This window comes from Lonchura striata, chromosome 4 (genome assembly GCF_050655825.1).
Source record: "Lonchura striata isolate lonStrDom1 chromosome 4, ASM5065582v1, whole genome shotgun sequence".
In the NCBI taxonomy this organism is placed as follows: Eukaryota; Metazoa; Chordata; class Aves; order Passeriformes; family Estrildidae; genus Lonchura; species Lonchura striata.
In genome coordinates this window covers 60928997-60954881 of record NC_140706.1, presented here as the reverse complement: position 1 = coordinate 60954881, position 25885 = coordinate 60928997, and the positions used below count along the sequence as shown (strand labels likewise).

General features: G+C 35.9%; 1 protein-coding gene and 1 long non-coding RNA gene across 2 annotated transcripts in view; one reads left to right on the top strand and one right to left on the bottom strand.

Moving 5' to 3' along the window:
* Positions 1-25885, top strand: part of TTC29 (tetratricopeptide repeat domain 29) — a 274748-nt gene that overhangs the window by 122219 nt on the left and 126644 nt on the right. The window lies entirely within an intron of this gene.
* LOC146767657 (uncharacterized) overlaps positions 774-25885 on the bottom strand; it is a 30643-nt gene continuing 5531 nt past the window's right edge. The window contains exons 3-4 of the long non-coding RNA XR_014955210.1: positions 11639-11853; positions 774-9904 (exon numbers count right to left, since the gene is read on the bottom strand). This is a non-coding gene — a long non-coding RNA (uncharacterized LOC146767657). The remainder of the gene's footprint in view (positions 9905-11638; positions 11854-25885) is intronic.

The following is a 25885-nucleotide window of genomic DNA, read 5'->3' as shown; positions in this document are numbered from 1 at the left end:
AGCAATATCTGAACAAGAGAAAAGAAAATTTTACAGCCTTATGGAAAAAGATCAGCTCAGTATAATGGACATGAACCTAATGGAGATGTCAGGGTTTCAGAGCTATTTTCAGAAAGGAAGACTATTAAAACTGTTTTCTCCAATAACATTGGATGATGTACTCTATTGTAAACCAGATAGATTACTTACACATGTGCCAATAATGCACTGAGACTAGGAAGTGACCAAAACATTTGAATGAGGGCAGCTGGGTATTTCTTGTCTTGGATACTGCAGAGATGTTTGTGTGTGCGTATTATTTGTAAATAAATATATTCAAAATAGTTAATTCAAATGGCCAAGCCTAGATTTTTCAAGCACAACAAGGCCAGGTGTATCAACATAGGAGAAGGAAGAAAAAAAAGATAAAAATAAGTAGATTAAATTAATTGCTCCATTCACAGAGATTCATATGTTCTGCCTAGCCTGGTGACCTTTTTCATCCACTGAAAGGTGTTGCCTAGACTTGGGATTCCTTGGGATTCAGGAATAACTGATTCAAGTTAGAATAGTAACATCTATTTCTCTGAAGTGTTCTTATGAATTTAAAAATAAAATGAAAATTCTTATCTAAGTCCTACAGATGAGGAAACTAAGACACTGAATGTTATGTGATTAGAGTAAGTTTGTCCTGCAAGTTAAGGGACAGGGTCCACCAAACCCAGTGCTATTGCCCCTGTGTCATGTTGACATCCCTTAGCAAGGACTGCATATATGAGGTGACAAATGCCATATATTTTTTTTAATATATGGCATTAGCTGCTTAACAGAAATACTGATTTATGTTTTGGACACGTAGAACAAAAGCGAGCACAAGCGCTCACTGACTCAAGTGAGTCAAAATGAAGCTATATAATAATAAAGAACTCATGAATCACATATCAAATGGTGTCTGGACCTCAGCTCTCAGAAATTTGCTGTGGGGAAAGATACTGAGGTTACCAGCTGTCTCTTGCTTGGTTATGTGCCTTCACTTCTCATCCTCCATCTCAACTCTTGTTCCATCTAAAACCTGCTGCCTGTGCCTTTATTACACTTCTCTGCACCAGATTCACAGCTCTGAGGCTCCACAGCACTCGCCTACTGAAAGACATAGCTCAGTGGAACAAAGGAAGTATTGCTGGGAAAGAGGGATGGGAGGCATAGAGCGTAATCCAGCTTCCAGCCCTGCCTCTCCATTCTCCCACACTGCGTTGCCAACCCACAGCTCAGCCTGTGCATGGAGTTTGGAAACGGAGCCACAATGCCATAAGGGGTGCCATGGCTGCTCATTCTGTCTTCCTCACCCTTAAACATTCATCTATGACAGAATTAAGGAGGACTTAGAAATGGTTATACTCTTGTTCTCTTCCCATACACCCTAGTAGGTCAAGAAATTGTATGTGCGAATGTTCATTTAAAATGTGAAGGTTCCATGTGTTTTCTGGTCCCTTTGGATTTCATTGCACTACATCTGAAGGTTTACTTGAATATGACCCAGCACACATCCTTCAGTGATCTCAGACCAGGCAAAATATTGCCAAGTAATTGTTGATCATAAGTGATGAGATAAAGAACATTATGTTTGACAAGTTTGTGTGGTTATCACCTGAAAAAACATGCTGAGGAAAAAGAGCTTAGGAATTCAGCAGTACAGTGGATGAACCTGGAAATTCCTCTAAGATTTTCATTGTTTTCAAACTAAGCAACTATTTGAGCAGACATGAAATTACTCATTTGCAGTCCCCAGATTCCCATAAAATGATCCCCTTTCCATTTGGATGACAGTGCAGTGCAGAAGAAACAAGACTGCCTGATGGGCTATATGTTTTTATTCACACTTATCCAGAAATAATGGAAAAAGTCCCTCTAACTTTCAAAAAATAATTTTCGTCCAACAGAGACCTAAACTATGAAAAATTTCACCCAGCAGCCAGAAGTTTTCAGAAAGTTATGAGCGGAAAATGGGGATAGCATGGCAAACGTCACACAGCCTGAGCTGTAGTAGTCATTTTCTCTCCTACTGTAATATGTAGCCGTATAATTTATTCATGCTCCAAAATACATTAGGTAAAAGGAATGAATTCCTAGTGCTGGTAGACTTAACTCAAATCCTCTAAAAGTCAATACAGTTTCTCATGTGTAAGATTAAAATGTAGGGGGGGTGTTCCTCAATTAATTGTTTTCCAGTTGCACTAAATGAGCAAGATTCCATTTTGGTTGGAAATACAAAGTGCTTGTCAAAATGCCACTTCCTACTGAATTTCATCTTCCTGCCCTGGGAAAACAATCCTTAATAGCTTCCCCTTCCCTCCATTGACTAGCTCTCTTCATATTTTCTCTGCTTTTTGAAAAAATTACAGCAATCCCTAAGAATAGAAATGCTGGCCTGCAAAGTATATTGTTTTAATTTTATTCCTTAGAGAGGAGAGCTCTTCAGAAATGAAAACATACTCTTATCTAGCTATTGAGCTACAGTGCCTCCTTCTGCTTTTTATGTGATCATCTCCACTTTTCATGGTGAAGTGAGTTCCTTTTGTTGTTCATTTCACAGAATTCCATGGCTTAAATTTTTGTTGGTTTACTTTTTTACATATAAATTAGATATTTCCCCCCCTATATAAAAATCTGTTGACATAGCATCAGAATCAGGGCAGGGTAGGTATTTAATTACCCATTAACGGTCTCATCCTCAGAACATTAATTGGCAAAGACAAAGTTTATTTTCACCAGGAAAAAAGTTAAGCCCCTAACATATTTAAATCATTTTGAGTTAATTGGCAGCATTCACAGCAAAGTTTGTTTTTGTATTACCTTTTTTTCTTGAAACCATCAGAAATTTCTGGTTTACGGTAAGGATTGCAGTGTGTTCTAAGCAGACCAGGACTTCCAAAGCATTATTTAAATGCCTCAGCTGAATACCAGCATTCTTTCATCCTATTTCACACACTGAAGTACCAAAAGGGTAAATAACTTGCAATATCATTTTTGACTGACTCGACTTTGAAAAAGGCACAACCTACACAAACAACTGAGCAGTTGTTAGGTGCTTAACTGTATCTCTAAATGATCCCGTATGCTAGTCAGCTAATGCTGATAATGATTATAAACATCTCAGTTCATCATATTAATGAGTTATAGCCAATAGAAAAGGACAAAATATATAACTTTTCCACAAACTTAGTTAAATGTCAAGGTTTTTAAAGGCCTAGTTAGCAAGTATATTAGATGAGATATGTCAGTTTTCCAATTTACGACTCTGACTTGTCTCTTGTGATTCCTTATAGCCTCTAGCCATTCTCCTCTTACCTGAGGCATTCTCTGGCAAAAACCTGATGCTTCCAGTCATTCTGCATTCTTGTGTTCCTTCAAAAATAATTGGACAGGCACCTCTCCATAAACAATCATCATTAGTCACATAAGGTACACAGATAAGAATACCATACAAATAAGTTTCAATAGAATGTCTTGAGCTAAATAATAATAATAATTTGGCCAGCATGCTAAAAATGTGATTGACAGGGAGTTAATGCACTTAACACTTTTTCCAGCAGGCTGTTAAAATTAGTTCCTTGATGCTCAAAAAGTCCTGCTCCCAGAAAAGTGACACCGACATTGACCAGTGAGTTTGTTGCTGTTCAGTAACCTGCTCCATTTCCAGACTATATGATTAAAGTCATTATGGGAACTGTCAGGAGGAGGGAAAAAAATGAAAACTGTCATAAGAAGCAACTGTTGGAAATCTTGGGGTTTTTTTTTATAATGCTAAACTATTTTAAAATATTTTCTGAAATTTTAATATCACAATATCCAGCCATATAATAAGGATCCATGTAATAAAATAAATCCTTTGTGGTTATACATAAAAATGGTATATATGAGCATCTTTATTGCGTAAAGATATATACATATATACATTATATATAGTAGGAAAAAAATTAATCATAAATGTCCTTTAACATGAAAGGAGTGAATTAGCTAAAAAAAAAAGTATTCTTATTCAAAAATTTACTATCAGAATTAAATCCTCTAAATTAAATAAATGAAACTGTGAGTGGTAGAAGAAAAAAAAAGGATTTGTTATTGAAAAAATTTTGGTTTTTAAAAAAAGCCTGTCAACAATATAATGCTTTCTAACATCAATCCTACAGAGCCAATAAGATGCCTCCTGAGAATGCACTAAATTAGAAAGTGTAAAATGTCCTAATTTCAGCTTTCAACTTCTGTAAATTTAATATTTGATGCAATTATATATGAATAATTTTACTGAATATTTTATGCTCTTAAATACCCACTAAGTTCTGTTTTTGCCAAGCCACCAATTATACTGTAAATTGTTAGTTATATAGAGATTGCAATATATGTCATGTGTTGTTCAGACATAAATTATAGTATTTGTCTTAGATTGAAAATTGATTTAACAAATTCAAAAATACTTAAAGTGTTTAAAGATCATGAGGTTTTCCATTTCAACATAAATATCTGACCCTTTACTTACTTATGTTTAAAATATTTTTATAGATCCAAGAGGGTGCTGAAGACGATAGTGTCTTTTATACAATAATATCAACACTGCAATTATCTTATATTTATTTTTCTTTTCTCACCTGCTACGTCTAGGTTTTGACATTAAGAATATTGCTTTTGATATTTTCAGCATTAAAAACCACTTTATGCTTTGGTTCCATTTTACTCCCAGTCAGAAAGATCAGAAAAAGCTCAAGTCACACAGTGAGAAACTTTATCCACTGAATGAGACATTATCCATTCCACCAGACTACAAATCAAAGAGTATCTCTTAGGCTGCTTAAAAATTCATTTTAAAATCTGATCCTGATTGTACTTTTATGGTAATTTCATACCATCAATCATCCTTTTACCTTTAGTCTCTAGGTCCACTGCTTTCCCCATAGATCTCATTCTCTCTACCTCATTATAATTCTTTAGGTGAGAAAACAGGGTAAGAAACCTTAACAGAAAATGAGAGAAAGATGTAAATTTCTTGAGAAAAGTCAGGTTCACTAAGAAGCACAGCTAATGATATGTTCTGATCTAGGATTTTTTTTTTAATTAAAAGATGGAGGGGGATAGAATAGAGTGAAAAACACATTTGCCATGCAAATAATATGTTTGTAATCTGCATTCTAACTCACTATCATTTGTACAACTAAGCTGTCAAAATATCTTCTTAGATGGAGTTCCTTAAAAAAAAAAAAAAAAAAAAAGAAGAAAAATAATAAAATAAAGATTTTTGGATCTCCACAGAACTTTTCCTAATTAAGTGCTGAACTTCCTAGAATCCTGTACTTTCCATTACCAATGAGGCTGAGCCATCTTTGCTAATACTATATAGATTACGTGAATTACAGAAATTAGAAAATTGAACTGAGGACTGCTATAAACACACTGATCAAAACTCCTTTCTTACACCTAAAATTTAAGCTAGAAAATTATGTAAAAGGAACCTAAAACCTTGTTGGTGTGTTCAGTAGTGGTGATGCCTTCATCAGGCTGATCACAGGAAGGGAAAGCTGCTCTGTGTTGTTCCGCCAGTTCTTTGTGGCAGATACAATTCTTGGAAATCGCTAAAGCTTTGTGGCTTCTACAAGAGCTGTACTTTCCCAGAAGTCAGTATTATAGTTTCACTCCTTTCATTTGAATCCTGGCCATAATGAAAAGCCTTTTTTACAGCATTGGGACATATGAGAAATAATGAAACCACTGTTCAAGACATCTGGACTGGAAGAAAAACTATTGTTAATCACAAGGGAAAAGAAGGATTTTTCCACTACTTTGGGCTCATCCATGTTACAGCTCCTCATGTCTTTAACAAACTGTAGCCATAAACCACTGAATTCTGGTAATAGCAATAATCCTTCCAAAATGGTTTGTTACCAGCAGTTAGTGACCAGTTTCTTAGTTAATGGCCTGAGGGGAAAGGCTTTAAAAAAGCTGTATGCACGGTTTCCTCTCAGGCAATTTAACTGGCTGCATTAAACTATATTTTCATTGAGCTTTCTAACATTTGTACTCTGATAAAATTCTAGTCAGGGAAGGGAATGAGGTGGTGGTGGAGTATGTCATCACTCTACTTTGTAAGAGAAACAATAAAAAAACCCAATATATTATGTTCCTAATCTGAATAATGTTCGTTCTGATGGTAATAAGAAATGCTAAAGTCTTTAAATATCATGTAAAATTAAGAGTAATTAGCAACTTTATCTGAAGAAAGACGAAAGAGTCTTCAGCTTTATGGTATGATAAAATGCCCTTGAAACAATCAGGGAATGCAAGAAAAAAACATTATGTGCTTTCATGCAAAATCAAAATGCTAATCTGAAATGCTCATTTATTTTCATAAACCAAGTAAAATTAGTGCTTTATTTGAAGGAATATTACATTTGATACTTGATAATATTAATAAGTTAATAAAACATGAGTATAGGAGGGCACATAAAGCAATTAATATACAGTTTTCATTTGTATTTTACTGAGTTAATACATTGTTTCATAAAGTGTTTTCAACTGTCACTGATGCACTGACTTACAAAAGTGGGAATTTTTTTAAAATATACATGCTTTATCCATACTTTATAAAAAACATTTCCAGTAGATGAAAATATTGTACAGCACAGTGCTATATTAAAAGGTAAAACAAGAATATTCCTTCACTATTTTAATTGTGTAACAAGCTGTAAGTCAGTCAAATCCATAAACAACCCTATGCTTATTCCTCTGCCTGCTGCACAACTCACTGGGCTTAAATGGCATCTCTTCATTTTTTGCTCACATGGGTAAAAAAACTCATTAATTTGAAAGTTTTTCGCAAGTATGGCAATAAAGTCAAAGGAATGATTGGCATTACACAGAACACTCTGTAACATACACACAGGAATATAGGCTCTCATTAGGCATAGCATATTAAAAAAAAAAAATCCAAAACAAAATACTGTACATCTTTGCTTGTGCTATATAGGATGCAGGAAAGGCAGGGAAAAGAACCACATGTAGGGAAGTGGGGGTGAATGGAGAGAATTTGAGGGTTCTGGAATCCGAGTAGGAATAGAAGGAACCAGCTCTGAGGAACTCTGACAATCTTACTGCTTTGGGGAAGGGCTGTAGATAGCAGAATCCAGAGGGAAACTGCTTTTGTGCAGGACACTGCAGTAAAGGTTTATTGGGACAGAATTACTCCATTTGTGCACGGATCACGAGGCCCTTGAGCAGCTGGTGCCATTACCCAGCCACATCATATGCGGTTAAGTCCTAGTGAAACTGGCTTTTTCATGAATCTTGCTTTTATCAAAGTAATACTGGAGCATTTTTTACTGTCAGATCCCAGTTCAAGTCCCTCTACCACCCACCATAGAAAGAATCCTATTCCCAGTAATTTGGGATATACCATAGCTATCATAAGACTCATAGACTAATTTCACAAAACTATCAGTAGTTTAAAACAGCATTCTTGTGCTAAGGTGGGCTCATTCTAACTGTGTCATCTAACTAGAAAGTCAACTGAATTATGGAGAGTAGAATGAATATACCACAGTCCAATATTTAGAAATAAAGAGACATGGTGCTCATTGGAAACACACCACTCATGCAGTTATATCACACATAGAGCATCTTAAGTAAATAAATAGTGGTAATAAACAGCATTAAAAATTATCACATTGGAACAATTAGGTAGCAACCCTGGAATTTTAAAATGGTATGTGGAAATGGGAAAGGGACAAAAAACTAGCAAGTGGAGAGACTGGATAATGAATTGAGAGCAGAGACAAAGGCCATCTTGGGAAGGAAGGGCTGAATACATTTTGGAAAGTAATCAAGAAAAATACTTATTTTAAAGAGCAGACCTTGTGTCACATTTACAATTTACAATTATGAGCTGAAACATTGTTCTTTGATAACAAAATAGTAACTGCCCTTTTTTTTTTTTGTTTGTTTTCTCTGTGTGAGATATATAAAAGAATCTTGAAAATCTTTTGGTTTTTGGGGTTTTCATGGCCTTTTTAATCCTCAAAATATCAGCTGTTAACTCCAATTTTGCTGGAGGACGTTTTTGCATTTTTGCATTTTTCCTGTACTTTAATTGAACTGATAAGAGAGAAGGGACTGAACATTTAATAATACATTCTTCCTTCAAAAAATTAATGAAACAAGAGTATGAAACATTAATGGAATTACTTCATATTAAACTATCCAGAGAAAGTGCTAAACATAAAGGATCTCGTCACTGAGGTGATGGTGTAGGTTAAGTGCTCTGTTTGCATGGATGGGGATTGAAGGAATTTGGGCTCCCCTGGACATTGTTTTATCTCTCATCCCTACAAGGGGCTGAGCTATTATATCCACTTGTCTGAGGCCAGGCAAGGTTTCAAAACATCAAACTGAAGACTAGTTCCTTTGAGCTGAGGGACACCTCAATTCAAAAGCTGAGCAGGGGAAGGAAAAGAGAGTGGACTAAAAACAAGAGAAAGAGATGAGAGAGAAGAAAGGGACTTTCTTGGCATCAGAGCTGACTTGGTGTTGTCTGATTTGAATATTTTGAAAGCAGCATTTCTTCAATTTGGATCACCTCTGTTAAAAATAAAACGGTGTTCATGTTGAGTACAAAGACACCCAGAAGCTGCAGCTCTTTTGGCTGTAGAAATCCTAGAGCCATTGTAAAATCCTGATTCTGCTATGACTTGGAATGCAGCAGCATTCATTTCACACTGAGCTGACAACAGAAGACATCCCATGTAGGAAAAGTTCCTATCTCTGAGAGCCTCCATAGAAAGAGTTGGACTGGCAATAGCAACTTGATTTCTAGACAATTTTCTTACACTGATAATAAAGCAACAGCTGAAGTTGGAATTTGAAGAAATTGCAGCTGATGGCTTTTGTGTTTAACAGTATTGTGGTAATTTACAAACTGCCAGGTACAAAACTAAACATTTTAAGGTTACTTCTTCAGAGCATTTTGTCATTAGGATGACTGTATTCCCTACCAGTTGTTTTGCAGGAAGTTGTTAGCTCAGGAAGACTGGCAAACAAGAGCCCTGCTGATGCCAAAGCAATGATTCTTTACTTACTTGGTTTGTTCCTGTCATTCTCCAAAGAACTCTCAACTTGTTTCGCTTCCCAATGTTTTATTTAAATCTCAGTGAGATAATGGATCATGGGAAAATACCTCCTATTCCATGGCTGAGCCTGCTTTCAAATCTGCAGGCTCAAACAGAATTGCATAGTGTTATGTGACCCTTTGCACTGCCTGCTCTGTCAAAGCTTTGGCCACATCCTGCCCAAGGGGTCAGTGATGAAGAGATCTGTGCCATGATTTCTGGATTAGAAATGGTGTGAAAATACAGCTCTTCCATAAAAAAATGAAACAGAGAAACACACAAGTTGGTTTTGTTTAAAATATTTTTATACTTTACTCCTCATGCTAATCCATTTGTGACAAATATTATTTTGCCAGATGACATTTGTACAGTCGGTCTATAGGAAATGTCAGCCAGAGGAAAAAAAATCCTGCATTAATCTGCATTCTGAAAGACTCCTCATTATTTCTTATCCAAACTAGAAGCTTACTAAATAACAAAATAGAATGCAAATAATTAAATAATGCAATTAAGCTCATATAAAGTTAGAGCCATCCAGAAATAGCAGAGGGAAATTGCACACCATATTTATAGGTGTATATATGATTTGTAACTGCAAAAATGATGGGGTATTGATTTTATGCACAGTTTACATTTTTATCACTCAAATCACGTAGTTAAAAAATATCTAAATTAAGGTGGTACTATGCTATGGAACAACGTAGAGTGATGAAATCCATGGAATCTGTCAGGGGTCATCTTCAAGGATCCTTTCAAAACAAATTTCTGTATGGGAACTGCAATGGAGACAAAAAGGAAAAGTTCAAAAATATCATCAATGTGTGAGATTTAAAAAATGAATGAGAATAATTTCTCCATCTTTTTAGCAGATTAGATTACACCTAATGTCTGCAACAAATTAGTTCCCAAATTTTTGTTCTGAAAAGTGGGACAATGAGCAATCATTCCTTGATGACTTTCTTCATACTAGTAATGATTATAGTAGCCTCCAGTTGCTCCTCTTTTATCAACTCTTTGTAGTTTATGTCAGCCTTTCTCTTACAGAAACTCTTCCCTACCCTCAATTTTCTCAATGATTACACACAGATCCAAGGATGGACCCTCAGGGAGAATGTCATGGAGAACAGGAGAACTCTATACACAGTCCTAGACCCCTAAGAAATGAGGAATGCCCATTATGCCTGTCCAGTCCAGCCTTGCCTTAGGAATATAAAACTGTTCAGTTTCATATATGTGCTGGTACAGAAACTGAGGCACAGTCTGATACATTACAGAGTCTTTGCGCAATTTTCTTTAACAAGGCAAATTACTGTAATTAAAGGGATTTTTCTTCATATTTTATTTTAACAAGGAAGGTTCAGAGTGTTCCTGATACCAAACTCAAAAAGGGTCCTAGGGCAAGAAGAAACATTCTTTTGACCATCTTAAAAACAATCTAATTTAAGCTTAGAGAAGACAACAGAAGATATTTCGTTCAAGAGGTTAAACTCATCCCTTTGGGGATAAGGAGATGTGTGACCTGTGTGGCCACATAAGCAGAAGAGTCTTATAGTTTGGAAACTGGAAAAAAATTAATTGCACAGCAGCTATTGACAGAGCATAATAAGTAACTTTGTTTAAATAATTTCAAATAGATTAGAAAACATCTGTGTGGACAAGTGGCATTCATCTAAGTACTAGAAGCTCTTTCTTGTGAAGTTCATGCAGTTGTAAAACACCAAGAAATTAGTCTAAGGCGAAAGCCTTTCATATAGCTGAGAATTTAAAATTAATTATTTTTAAGTTAATAGAACGAAACTTAAAATTCAGATAATTTTATATTTAATCCTTAGTCCATTGAACAACTCAATACAATTGCAGGAATTAGTAACAGAGAGAGTAAGTAAGGAAGAAGAAATCAGCTCTCTCGCTAACATGCTACAGGTGATGAGAAATAGTCTTAATTTTAAATAATTTGAAGGGTGTTTGACACTACAGGAGAGAGCAATCGAGAAGTAAGACACAATTTTCTCTGCCTTCCAAAGAGTCCCTCTTTATCTTCAGTATCCTGCTTAGATTCGCTAGTCAGATCTGACTACTGCATCCTATTTTCAACCAATCTCTTATACCCTGTTAGTCTGCAGCCTCCTGAGAGTATTTTTATTCTTGCCAACTGGGAAGTTGTATTAAATTGTAATTTGTTTCTTCCTAATTTGTTATATTGTTGACATGCCAAAAGGAAATTGGAAGTTGCTTACAGGCATTTATAAAGTGAATTATCTTTTAAACGTACAAATAGGCACCACTAGCAGTGAAAACCTCACCCTCATGTACCAAATCACGAGCAACACACCCAGGACATTTTAGATATCTCAGGAAAGTGCTTCAAAAGTCTCTGTTCTACAAAGACTATGAGAGTCTGACATAAAGAGTGATCTCTGCTGAGAAGAGCAGCAAAAGTGCTGCTCGTAATCGTAAGGGCAACCTTGCTCACAAAAACAAGTAAAGCAGAAGGCACAGAAGTTACCCACGTGGAGTTGCAAAGGTCCAGGTGTGCGTGTGATGCACACCCCCAGTAGCTCCTCTACTCCACAGCCATGGCAGCAATGTCAATAACAGACAGCCCGTCCTCCGTGTCTGAGAATCCACCGAAGAGAATGCTCTGAAGAGTCTTGACAAGCAGTGCCCGGGGAGTTACTTTGCTTTCAAGAGGCTGACTGCATTCTTTATGCTTTTGGCAGCATCACTAAAAAGAAAAAAAAATAAATAGGGGAAAAAAAGGCATTCTTGGATCTCAATTTTGTTTTCTATTGTTGAAAATTATTTCTGAAACCAAAACAATACAGCCTTGCATCTGTTAGACCAGAACTACAATGTTAAAAATATAAAAAACTTATTTGGGCTGGTAATCTGAGCAAACAGTATAGGAGTTGAAGAGAAAACATCTATATAAATGTTGCTTTTAGACACTAGGTTTTTGAGAGAGGGCATGTCCTAGTGTAAAAGAAATTTAACATATTTTTCCATCGAGTTTTAAAATAAATTTTAAATTCTCTGTGCAGATTTTGGGGTAAATTCAAAACTTAACTCAAATTTGAAAAGCATAGATAGCTTGTTTCTGCGCTATGTCTCCCCCCTCCTTGTTTTTCTTTTTATCTGTTTCTCTTGTTGACAAAAAGTCAACAACTTTCAGTGTAGTATTTTTCTAGTGTCACAAATGTGACCTTGATCACCCTTTCTTCTGTTAAGTCTTCAGAACCTTCTTGTCACAGCCAGCCATAGTTTTCCAGAATAATACTAAACAGCTTGAGAATTTATTCAGTCTTCAGTTCTAACTATATCTTTTTCTGCTCCCTCTGATCAATCTGTCTTGAGTGCTGAATTACCCTGGTGTATTGTTTCCTTTCCTGCCCATATTTCTGAACAAGCCTATTTAGATAGTCTGTTTCATGAATTTTAACATCAAACTCTATCATTACCTGTTTTGCCTTAAAAAAAATAAGCTTTGTGGAATCCCATAACATCCTAACTTCAGAGCAGCTGTCTACCTAGTAAATTAAAGACACAAATTCATTATCATGTGTCAACACCCCTGGTTAGATAAACCCAGCTGGCTCTGGAAGCAATAGGCCAACAAAGGAAGGTGCAGCATGAGCCTTGCAAGGCAGGAGTACAGAGGATTTCCGAGGATCCTTGGAAATACTGCGCTTGTCTGTGCAAAGCCAGCACAGCCCTTGATCTGTCCACAGAAAATAAAGAACTGCTCTTTCATGAGGGCCTTATTCAGTGTTCTAGACTAGAAACATCTTTCTTCCAGATTGTATTTAATTCATGCACTGTCTCTGCCACTGCATATCCCACCTAGTGTCCTGAAACAAAAGCATGAGCTGTGAGTGTGGTCAAATACTTTGTTAATAATTTTTTTATCACAAAATAACACAGTGCAGAATCATAATTTTTTTACTAAAACATTTTTTGCACTGTTTAAGTAACATCACTTATTTATACTCATAAGAGGATAAATACACCTGCTAAATCAGGCAGAAACAGATGTCCTCTCTTTATGATAACTTTTCTCTCACCTATACAAAGGCATATGACATCTTAGTGCAGAATGACAACACAGTCTTCCCTGTCTGGATATTTCCTTCTCACTCTTCTATCTATTGGTTTACACTTCGAAATAATTCTATGTAGTCTTTACCTCTTTTCAAAGCCAGATACTGTTCTATGGTTGAGTACTAAACTTTTTACTTTTCTTCTTTTTTTTTCTAGTTGACTATTTGTTGCTGCATTTTAAAGTGCTATTCAAATCTGGAGCACAATGCGTTGATTTAATGTATGCATATAAAACCACATATATATTTATATATGCTAATCCATTTAGAACACCCCTTATTTAGGAAATGTATTATTAATTATGATCTCAATAAAAGCAAAACAACTAAAAATCAATGCACTATGAATAATTCTGAAAGTAAAGACATTTTATTCCCTAAAAATATTTGTTAACAGGTATGAACCCTGAAACATCTGTTTTCCTGACTTTCCTTATTTAGAGAATAATTCTGAAAATTTCATTGGTTTCAGGTTTTTTTCTATCACATGATACAATAAAAAAAAAGGAGGTCATAGGCCATGTTCTCAGCTTATGAAAAATGGCATGGCTGAGAGATCCTTTATGCTAGCTGAGAATCTAGCCCCACATTTCTAAATGCTACTCATTTACTATTTAAAACCTGTTTTTAATTTAAAGAGACATTAAGAGATCCAATTAAATTTGGTATATATACACAGAGAGCTGTGAAGCATACTGCCTGTAATTACAAAAATGAAAGTCAGATTAATACCTAATATTAGTTTTTGCTAGGATAATTTATGTTCCTTCTAGACAAAAGAAACACAAACAATTTCTTATCTGCACTTTAGAATGGAGCCAGGTATAATGCTACATGGGAGTTATTTTTTGTAGTGGAATTTTTAAAAGAAAATATGTAGGGAATTCACTGAAGAGGAGATGCTGCCATATTGTGTTGAAGGCTGAAATAGTCAAGCTAAGAAGCTATGTGTAGAGTTCATAAAGTAGTGGTGAGGGGACAAATCACAGGTAGTATGTTTAAAAAATGTCTTGGCAATTGGGAATAAATGAGTCAAAGCTCAGAAGAAGTTTTAAACAAAGATATCCAAATATAAAGAGATGGAAATCACACTGAAGGGTGGACTGATTTCAGTGACACAAAATGTAAAACTGCAGAACACCAGCTAATCCTGGGAGGCAAACATGCAGTGGGACCGGTACTTCATTCCCAGAATGACATTTGAAAATAACCTATTTAGGGACTAAATATGGAGATGTTTATGCAAGACCAAGTTAAATTTCTGAGCAGGTTCAATTTTGAGAATTACTGTTAATTAAATATCTACAGGCCGCAGAAGGAAGTTGCAGTACATGGGAATGACAAGTTTTAGGGACAACATTGGAGCCATGAAATCCAGGGCATGTTACACAAGAGCATGAGTTCCTTCCACACAGCAGGATTCTAACTGAGCTCTCTTTCAAGATCTTGGACTAAAAGGGCTTGGACTATTAGTGTCACATTATTACATTTTTCTAAGTCAACCTCAGTTTAGCTAATCTGGCACAAAGAGACTATGTCTGCATTTGCTATCTTGTCCCATTTCCTCTGGTGCTCCTGCAGTTAATACCACACCAAGGTGTGGGATTTGTAGGGCTTGCTCTGACTTTATCCCTGGCAAAACAGGTCTGAATAACCGGGCTGAGCAGCCACTGCTTTTCAGCTTTAAGTCTGGCTACTGGGTTTGGGTGTTTTGCTGGAATGTTTTTTATCAGTGTCATAATTTTAAAATTTTGAATCTAATTCCTCTACCAGCCATAACTGATCATATTCTATAGCAAACAGCTTATATGGAAGCATGAAGTTTTTTACTACACCAAAATCTTTTGGAGATTCTTAAACATAAATCCTCTGTTCTCCTATAAGTCTACCTGCTCTGCTGGAATTTCCTTCTCAGAAAAAATTCCATTTTCCATCACCAGTCAGTCCTTTATCTTATCTCTGCCCATACAGTACAGGGAAGGTCAGCTCCAAGCAACACTACTGTGTGTCATTCTCTTGACCGAGTACTGGATCTCTCTTCTCATCTCTGCTGGATGCAGCAGTGCTGGTTTCTCTTCTTTCAGAAGTGGCTTAGGAAGCCACTCTTCTACATTTCAGAGTATGCTGCTTTCCTCTCTTTTTATTTAGGAAAGAATAAAGCGCAAAGATCAGCACCTCCTTCTAACATGGCACCCAAAAAAAAAAAAAAAAATCAAAGCCACCACTATTAATGTGGTTTTTGCAACTGAAACAATATGCTAAAAGGATACTTTGTGTTCCCCTCCTTAAGGGAAAGGCCAGATAAAACTGTTACTCTGCTTAAACGGTGCCTGACTGAAGATTTTTAACATGTGAAGCAGAAAAAAGCAGTAAGAAAATAGTTCCTTTATCAGAACATTCCCACCTGGCAATTCAAACCTATCCTATGAAAACTAGCTGAGAATGGAAAGTCTGTTTACATGTTATATCTGCCCTGGACAATCTCACCCTTCATAACTGCCAGGCCCTCTACTTGGCAACTCTGAGATGGGTTCACTGCATATCCAGTTGTATTTACCTGCATTTTCACTCTCCTTTTCTCACACAATGCCCAGCCTGACAGTGTTTTTCCTCTCTTTTCTCTCCAGAGGTTTATTCAACAGGTTTCTAATAACTTACACTTTTCCACTAATATTATTCTTCTTTTTCACATTCTAACTTTCATCCTCTTCCATACTTCCTGATGTTTCTTCATTAACCATATTTCTTTGAACTACTTCTTTCCTGTCAGAAGTTTGGTCTCCTTCTCTCTTCCAATGTTTTTCTCAATGTCAATCTTTATCTTTTTCTGAAAAGTTATCCTGAATTTCCACATACATCCTTTTCCAAAAGATTTGAATTCTTAAAGTGATATCATTGGTCCTCCTAATGATAAGTCTCAGGTCAGCTCAAAACAATGAGGGAATAATGTCTACAAATTCACACTAAAATACAGTTTGTTACAGTGGATCTTCTCATGGCTTTAAGTCCCTTCTTGCTTTAAAAGTTCCTTTACTCTATTTAGCTGCATCACTGTGGAGAGGCTTAGCAGGAACTGACAACAGTGGATGTTAAAGGCAAATTATGAAATGCATCAGCAATGGTTTCACACCTTACACAGCCCTGTCCAAGATTGTATTACACAAAGCAATCTGGGCATTTTCTCCCCACTAATAACTAGCAGCATCTGACCTGTATAATTAGCAAACAATACAACCATTTTAAATTTCACCACTTAATATTTCATTTACTAGCCATGACTGTCTATTTTGTTTTTTAAGATTAGATAAGTCAGTTTTATAGTTGGTGGTTTTGTAATACAACAAAATTCTAGTCAAAATAAGCACAGAACAAGGTAAAGACACTGCATCAAAGAAGAAGGAGTCTTCTACCTCAATGAATAATTAATTATTGAGCCATGGAGGCCATAAAAATCTGAGAACAATAAATAAACATAATCTGCAGCACAAATCTTGGGAGTGCTGAGTAGGGGTTACTCACTTGAGCCCAAAGACAGTGATAACAGTTTGGTTCTGGCTGCCCTGCTGAAAGCTCCAGGACTATGTTAATATAATAAAAGCTGTGATCAGATCCCTTCAACCTCAGGTGCAAAGAAAATGCTACAGCAGAAAAGCAGCTGTCAATTGTTTCTAAAATAACTGAAGAAAATAAGTAGAACATGTTGCTAATCCAAGCTGATGAGAAGAATGTAGTAAATTAAGAGACCTTTACTCCAAAAAGATCTTCAGTGGCTGGAGGCAATGAGTGTATGAAATTTACTCTGGGCTATAATAATTGCTGCCTGCCCTGGGAAACAGCATCAAGGCCAGAGCAGTCATGGCTCCATGCAAGCACATCCTCTAATTATTGAAAAACCTGTGTGGAGTCTCAATGTTAATCAGTCTCTCAGAGACTTCAGCTTTATGTAGTTAGTGCAGATTTATGGCATTTTTCTTTTCTTGTTATTAAAACTGATATTTCACAAGGAAGAAACTATCTCCAGACAACTGTTAAAATGCAAAGTTTCAGCCATAAAAGAGAACTGCAGAATTATTCTGAGACTGTTCCACAGAGAACCCAAACAAGAAGGCTAAGAAACAAAACATCAAAGACACATGGAAAAATGGAAAAAGATGAGACTTTAAAATATTAACTAAAGATGCAACAGTTGGCCTATAGATTCAAGAGGTTATAGTGTAATTAATTAAGTGCTTGTTACAATTAGGGAAATAAATAGTGCATATGCTAATACAACATGAATAATACATAATGATAAAAAAGTAAAACAAATTGAGAGGTTTGCACAGTCACTTTACCAGAGTCATTTGCATTATTTTGTCAACAATGTACTTAAAAAACAAACACAGAACTTCAAAAATCTATAGCAAGGCCAGAGTTTGCTTCCTTGTATGAGTGCTGCAATAAGAGTATAACGTACAAAATCTGATTATTCCACCAAGATCATTTTATAATATATTTTGGTCCCTAATGCTGGAGCAACTTTAAAACATTATCCACAGTGGTCTTGGACAAATATGTTTAATCAATATTTCAGATTTTTTACCAGCTGGGTCTGCAGATTTCTGGAAAATAAAGTGGGAAAAGTTGTGTGTCTCAAGATCTTTTCTCTTACTCTTGCATATTACATCAATCCCTACTTTCCAGAAGTACCTGCCACTTCATAAATAGATGAACCCTGGGAGAGTTCACAGAAAAGAAACCATAAAAATTGCGAACTTCTATGTCACTGACAGGATTTGAGAAGGGCTTGGGGGTGGGGAGGGCAACAGACATGTTATTCACACCTCATTTGGTTGTCATCGTTCTGAAAACTATGAAATAATAGATCTGATTTGTCTACAGATTTTAATTTACTGGTGATGGCTCACTGTGCTCTTCAGTGGCTTAAATTAGCATCAAAATAATCTTTCTGGAAAGATGTGCATAAATACTGCATAAAAACTGACCATAGATTGTACTTATAACCCAAAAGTGGTACATTTATTCTGTCTAGAAAAGACTGTACAAGAGACCCAATTATGTATATGGGAACAGGAAGTTCAAAAGATGTAACTGGAATAAGCAGTGGGAATGCCTGAATCAGAGCACAAGACTGGAATCAGAAAAGGAGATGCAAACTGACACCTGACATCAGCTCTTTATTCCACTTAAGATGCCAATACTTGAAAAGAAAATAAGGACAAAAATACCACGGCCATATGTGCAGGAAAGATGCAGAATTATTTGAAGTACAAAAAATGTTATGCAAAAGCAAGCAATGTGTTCAAGAATTCTCTTATCAATGTAGAAAGCTCTTAGATGTAAAGACATCTGGGACATTATTTTAGACTGACTTGCAGCTGTAACCTTAACTATGGTCCTATGATAACTTAAATCATGTCGTGCACTCAAAAGTGAATCACAGCTGCAGATTTTACTGCCTGATTTACTCTGAAGGGGCCACCAGTTACAACAATGAAAATACATTAAAGCATTTGAGTGTTTTATCTTCTGTAAAGATTATGACCTAGTCCTAATCACTACCAGAATAAATATTTCTCATTTCTCACTACCAGAATAAATATTTCTCATCAAGATTGAGCTTGAACAAACACCAGCTAATCCTGGGAGGGAAAACATGCAGTGGGATCAGTATTTTATTTCCAGAATGACATTTGAAAAATGTATCCCCGGGTGAAGTCGGCTGTTACCAATGCAACAAATACTGCAATAATTGTGGCAATAGCAAATAGAAATAACAGGGGCAGAGGGAAAACTGTGTGTGCTGCTGTGTTTGTGAGCCAGACTGTGCTGGCTTTGGCTGCAGCAGAGTTTATGTTCTTCCCAGTGGCTGCTATGGATCTGTGCTTTGGATTTGTGCTGAACACGGGGTTGATAATGTGGAGATGTTTTCTACTGCCATGCTGGCAAGGGGGTGTGGGAAGAGACACAGCCAGGACAGGTGACCCCAGCTGACCAAAGAGATGTTCCAGACCATGTGACATCATGCTCAGTATATAAACTGGGAGTGAAAAATGAGAAAGTGGGGGATGTTTGAAGTGATGATGTTTGTCTTCCCAGGTCACCTGCGATGGGTCCCTGCTCTCCTGGAGAGGACTGAACCTGCCTGTCCATGGAAAGCAGGAAATTAATTCCTTTGTTTACTCTTTGCTTTTTGTGGGTTTTGCTTTCCCTGTTAAACTGTTTTTATCTCAACCCATGAATTTTCCAGCTTTTACCTTTCCAGTTCTCTCTCCAGTCCTGCTGGTGGGGGCATGAGCCAGGGGATGCCTGAGGCTGGGTTGCTGGCTTGGGTTAAACAATGACACAAGCAAAAGTAGCTATACCAATTACTAATTACAAATTATAACTCAGATTTCTATCAAAGAATAAAGCCACTGGGTAATACTCAAAGTTTTGCATTTAGCACTTTAGATCCACATATTCTTACTGGTGTGAAGTTCTGTTTTGCAGGCATTAGCTACCACTTTCTGCCTTAGTAGTAAGATCCACATTCAGAAAAATCTGACATCTTCCTCACCCTTTTAGAATAACATGTTGAAATACAACTGCATGCAAATTACATAGACAGAGAAGTCTAGATTTTCACACTTGTTTTTCTATCTGTATAATTGTATCTTTGCACTTTATTATTTACCTGTTTATCTTACAGCACATTAATTTTAAAACATGAATAACTGAGTTTTACTGGATGAAATATGAAGTACAACCTTTATAAAATACTGTATTCTACAGTAATTACTGTAAACTGCAGTATTGCTCTAATTACTTAGATTGTCTGAAATCATTGCTACAGAAAATCCTGTAGTATTAGTTTTAAAAGAGGAAAAATGCTTTGTGTAGCTACATAGAATTTTCAATCCCAAAACTTTTTTAACCCACAGGAAAATTTACAACAGTTAATCAATTTTACTTTCAAATTATACATACCATTATAATGTATATTTATCATCTGCTTCAACTTTTATGCAAACATAAAAAAATATAGCACATCTATTTATCCAACAATATATTATTGTCAATTACTGAAAATACAGCAGGCAACTTGGAAGATATAAACAGAAAGAAATTTTTTCTGAAGAATTGCTTCGCTGCTTTTCTAACCTGCTAGTTATTTGCCTTATAATAATGATAAATTATATCACTGTTTAAAATAAGTACAAATTTTTTTGGATAAAAAACAGAATAGAATCTTTTAAGACTGAGTGTCAGATTTGATTAGACCTTCTTCACTTACAAATGAAACAGATACAGATAGACTTAAAAATTTTAAATCAAAATTGTTTCATTAAGTGATCAGTGGCTGTATTAGAACAGATGTGTGATTTTCATTTTATTTCATTATTTAATGGATATTCCTTCATTTTATTTTATAAACCATCCAAAATTTTATGTTGATATCTTACCTTTGCTACTACTTTTACTAGACATTTTATGTGGTGTCATGATGTGTCTTTATGTATTTTAATAAGTGATCTGAGATGACTTTTTCTTGACTAAACTTTCTTGGGAATAATAAAATATGTAATGTTTGCTTACCTTCTTCATGGATATGACTGTATGACCTGCTTTTCTGGGCATGCTAGCCAGTGTTTCTGTATATTGTCCTACCCTGTTTCCTACTCCTATCTGTATGGACACAGAATTATGTCCCTCTTCAAAAGACACTGCAAAAATACTGATAAAAATATAGTAGATAAAGATAGCAAAAACAAAGGACTGCTCTTTAAGGGAGAAAGTCCATATTGCTATGAGTTCTAGAAAAACAAAAATTTAGCTGTAATGAGGGAAAGGAATGCGAATACTTGAAGGAAAACATAAGACACAAGGAAGAATCACCAGCTCTTCAGAAACAAGCCAGGCAGCTGCCTGTATCTCACACATTTTTTTCAGCTCTTTATATTGTTAAAATCAAGGTAGGATCTCTACAATGCCTATATTTCATACACTTCAGTCACCATATTTCTCTGCTATGATAATTTAAGAACATTTGCCAATTATTTTGCAACTGAGAGAAGAAATTCCTGATGGCTCCTGGGGAGCATGTCTTTGTAAAGTCTTTTCTGGTTGGGCAGCAGGAACACAGCTCTCAGAGGAGTGTGCAGTACAGGGAAACTGCACACTAAGGCTGAGGCCAAAAGGCAGTGTCTGAACTCTGCTCAGGTTGAAGAGGGCAAGGATTCACCATGAGACCTTGAGGAGAGTTCAGAGGTAAAGTTCGCAGGGTGGACAAGAAAGCAGCTGTTAAAATTACAAAATTAGATTATTATAAGATTACAATGTAGGTCCTTATAAACCTATATTATGCAAGATTCTTAACCCTGACTTTATGTAAATTGTTATGGCAGATAAGAGTGATTCTGCCAAGCAGAATCCTTCATACTGAGCTCTGGAGACCAGCAATTCCTCTCAACAAATCCAACACAAAGGACAGATTGATGTTGACATTACAGTGTATCATTCAGGAGGAGTTAATTTTGAATTTCATTATGGATATTAGTTTCCAATCTTTCTAGCAGTAAACTCAAATTATTATCTTTACTATTGCCACAATTAATCTCCCAGCTGGGCCATGTTACTAAAATATAACTTCAGTTTAACTTGTTCCCATGTACTTAGCTCAAACTGTTTAAATAACATTGTTCAAAAAAATTATCATTAATCACATTGTAAGAACATCTATCTGGCAATTCTTAAGACAAAGCTGAAACTGATGTTACAATATAAAGGTAATGGGTTGTTATAGAATATAGAACCATAGAATGTTAAGGCTTGGATTAAAGATCACCTAGTTCCATGCCACGGCCATGGGCTGGGACATCTTGCACTAGACGAGGTTGCCCAAGGCCATATCAAACCTGGTCTTGAATGCTTCCAGGGATGGGGCATTCACAGCTTCTCTGGGCAACCTGTGTCAGCATATCACTACCCTCACAATAAAGAATTTTTTCCTAAGATCTAACTAAAATTTCCTTAAATTTTCTAAATTTCCTACCACTGAATTTCCTACCAAAGAGTCCTTCTCTGGCTTCCCTGTAGCCCTGTTGTAGCCTGAAAAGTTGCTACAAGGTCTCCACACAGCCTTCTCTTCTGCAGACTGAACAGCCCAAATTTTCTCAGCCTGTCTTCAAAGGAGAGGTGCTCCAGCCCTCTTAGCAACTTCATGTCCTTCCTCTGGATTTGCTCCAACAGTTCCATGTCCTTCTTATGTTAGCAGCACCAGAACTGTGCTAAGTACTCCATGTTATGAAGGTTTTAAATTCACGATCAAGTCCCAAAAAAAGCCACCTTTAGCATCATCCTTTCTGAAGCTGAGAGATTTAAAATTCAGAGCACCTGTAAATTTTTGGAAAATGATGGTCAGGACAGAGCAAGATAGACAACATGACTGAATTTTCTGCATCTGAAACTGGTGTAAAAATGCTACACAGATGTGTACTACAATTACAATAGTTTGAAGCTTGCCTATGGAAGAATGCCAAAAGCAACTGTTTTCAATAAACATGCTCTCCCAAAGCCTAATTAATGAGAAACTGGTACAAATGTCTGTTTCACATTTAGGGGAGAATGTGACTCAACAGTTTGGGCCTTGCGGCCACCACAAGACAAAGGCATTTACGTCAAAGCCTGCTGCATGTAGATCCAGGTTCTGCTCTTAGCATAATGATACTTTTCTCAGCATTTATGGCCCTCAACTGTCATTTCCAGCTGCTGTCTTCTGCTTTATGCTCCAAAAGATTTTACTTTGACCAGATAAGCAAGCAAAATAAGGATAAGGCTAGACTGGACTAGTATTAACTTGAGTTACACTTGGACATCCCTGTAAACTGAGGGACAACAAATATCACCTTCATCTGTGAACACTTGGTTTTGAGGCAGATCCATAAAGAATGAGTGAAGCCAGTGGCTTTTGCTGGGAAGCTTCTGCTTCCCTGTTCTGGACATCTTGCAGGCAGCTAGAAATATTCCTCTTCTTTGCATGGTAGTGAAGAAAATCAAGCAAATGTTTCTGATTCCAGTGAATTGTCATTCCAACAGCATCCTTCACTAAATTCTCTGGCTTTATCAGTTTAGTTATTCTTATTGTATCATCTGATAATTTAGATACCAGATCAATTTATAACTAATAATTTAGTTTATAGATTAATTTATAACTAATAATTTAGTTATTGTAGATTCTTCAGCCTATATTAGATATTCTCTGTACTCCCCAGAGTTTTGTATTCTGTTTTATACTTCTCTTGTTTTTATCAGTTGTCACCTATTGAGCCTCAGTATTTTACTCTCAGGTACTTCAATTATATATGAATGTGATGTACTTCACAGCAGCTACTTTCCATTTGCTATCTAAATACTTTTGTAGATGAATGTAGTAACCTACATTTAACTTCACAGGCACTTGTGCAAACCTACTGCATTTCAGGTTTTGGGTTTTTGGTGTGGTTATTTTGTCTGCTTGCTTTTATTTGATAATTGATTTCTAGATGTTTTTGGGGTTTTTATCCTCTGCTTTCCAAATGAAAAATAAAATGGGAAAAGAGGAAAAAAACCCAACTGTTTAGGAAAGTCACAGAGCCTATTCCTAAACCTGAAGGGAAAGAGGCTAACTTGGGATATTAGAAGGCTCAACTCTTAAGGTTTAAACATATTGGCTTCCTTGGTAGTGCTCATTTACTTAATTTCAGCAATTTTTTTTTAAGAAAAGTTCTATTACAGGACAAGGTAGCTTTCTGGTTTCAATGTCTTAGCAGAAGAAGTAATTATTTGCAAAGCATTGGTAATACCTCACTAGACTGATTTTCAGAAGTGCTTTTATCTCACAATTAAGCAGAATCTGTTTTCCCTGTACTCCTAAAATAAGACACTTTGAAAACAGAGAGGCAAGATCCCTGCTCTAGTATTGACTACAGAGATAAAAGCCAGGTAAAGAAGGTGGCACGCATATGAGCTGTCATTAACATTTACAGGAATATCCTTTCACTTATTTCCAGAAAATACCAGCAATCCCTGAGACACAAATATTTGTTTGGTACTTTTGTAATTTTTAATGTAAATATAAATACACTGGAGGAAAATCAGGTTTACCTCACATCACACTTCCCTGTGCTCCTTAAACACTATGACAGGATAGTGAAATAGAATTTGCTATCAAGCTCTAATAACTTTGAGGTTAGTAATTATATTAAATAAGAATCAGTGCACTACATTATATAAGACAATTTTATTTCTATCAGGGTTGAGTTGATTTTTTTCCCCCCTGCCTACTAGTAAGATGTCTTTGCTTCAGTCTATAATATTTAGAAAATGTTCCAGTTAGAAAACATATGCTGAAAAAAAAAATTACCTGCCCATAAAGCTTATGGCTGACTACAAATGTTTTAAGGGTATTCTCAGTTCTTAAATTCACTTCACAGAGCAGATAATTATCTTCTCAAACTCACAAAAGTAGGGAGCTTTTGTGAAAAACTGGATTTTAGACTAATGTAACAATTTCTTAAGCAGTCATCTTACTGCTTGAATCTAAATATACATTTAATATAATATGCCAGTATTCAGGAAAACATATAAAGTAATAAGCATATATTCTTGCAGGAAAAAATCCCAGTGCTAGAAGAATAGAAAATAGCTGCATTGGACAAAAATAATGCAAAAGAGAAGCCTTCCATTTATAGAAATAATACAACATATTTGTTTGGATTTTTGCTTTTCTGAATTCCATGAGCACCAAACATATCTTTTAGATGATTTTGAAATAATTTTAAAAGTAAATAATTTGGTAGGAATTTTTAAATCAATTGTTAACCCATTATTTGAGTGGCAGTCTGACTAATCAGGAAAACAGCATGAACAAATGGTAAGTAAATACAAATCAAAACACATCAGGAAGTAAATGTCTGAAAAACACCCCAGCAATGCACTAGAGAATTCTCTGACTTCAAATGCTGTGCAAATACAGATTGAACTTTAGATGTGTTGTTATTGGTTAAACAATTTTTAATAAAATATACAGACCTATGTGCTCTTAAATGGATAATTTATGTGCAATGTTATTGTCTCCCAATGTTTAATTAAATGTTTGCCTTGTGGCTAATCAGCTACAATTAATAAATGAAGCCTATATTCATGTCACTTATAGGGAATATTAAAATGGCCTCCATTGTAATTTCAGTATCACTTTTCTGTCTGGTTGATAACAACAGTTCCCTAAAATAATTTGGTGGGGCCACTATGACAAAGTTCCAGTAGTATAATGGACAGGTTTATCACAATGCCTAATTTCAAGTTTGGAGGTAAGTACCTAGAGGTACTGGATGTGTAGGTGTATGCACACAAAGTGCTTTTCACCCTCAAAGCTTCCAAAATTCAATTTAAACACCTACTCTACCAAAAAAGGAGCAACATTTCTTAGCCTTATGGATAGAAAGGAGTTTACACAGTGGAGCATACACATCCATTAATCACCAGACCTACTGCACCCAAAGGATGTGAATTATCTCTGGCATGACACACCTAAATGTTTCCTTAGACTACGTAAGAACAACACATTATTTTCCTAGACATGACCTTTCCATGCCTTTTCACTCTTGCTACTTTATGTTATAAACATCTATAGGTAAGCCT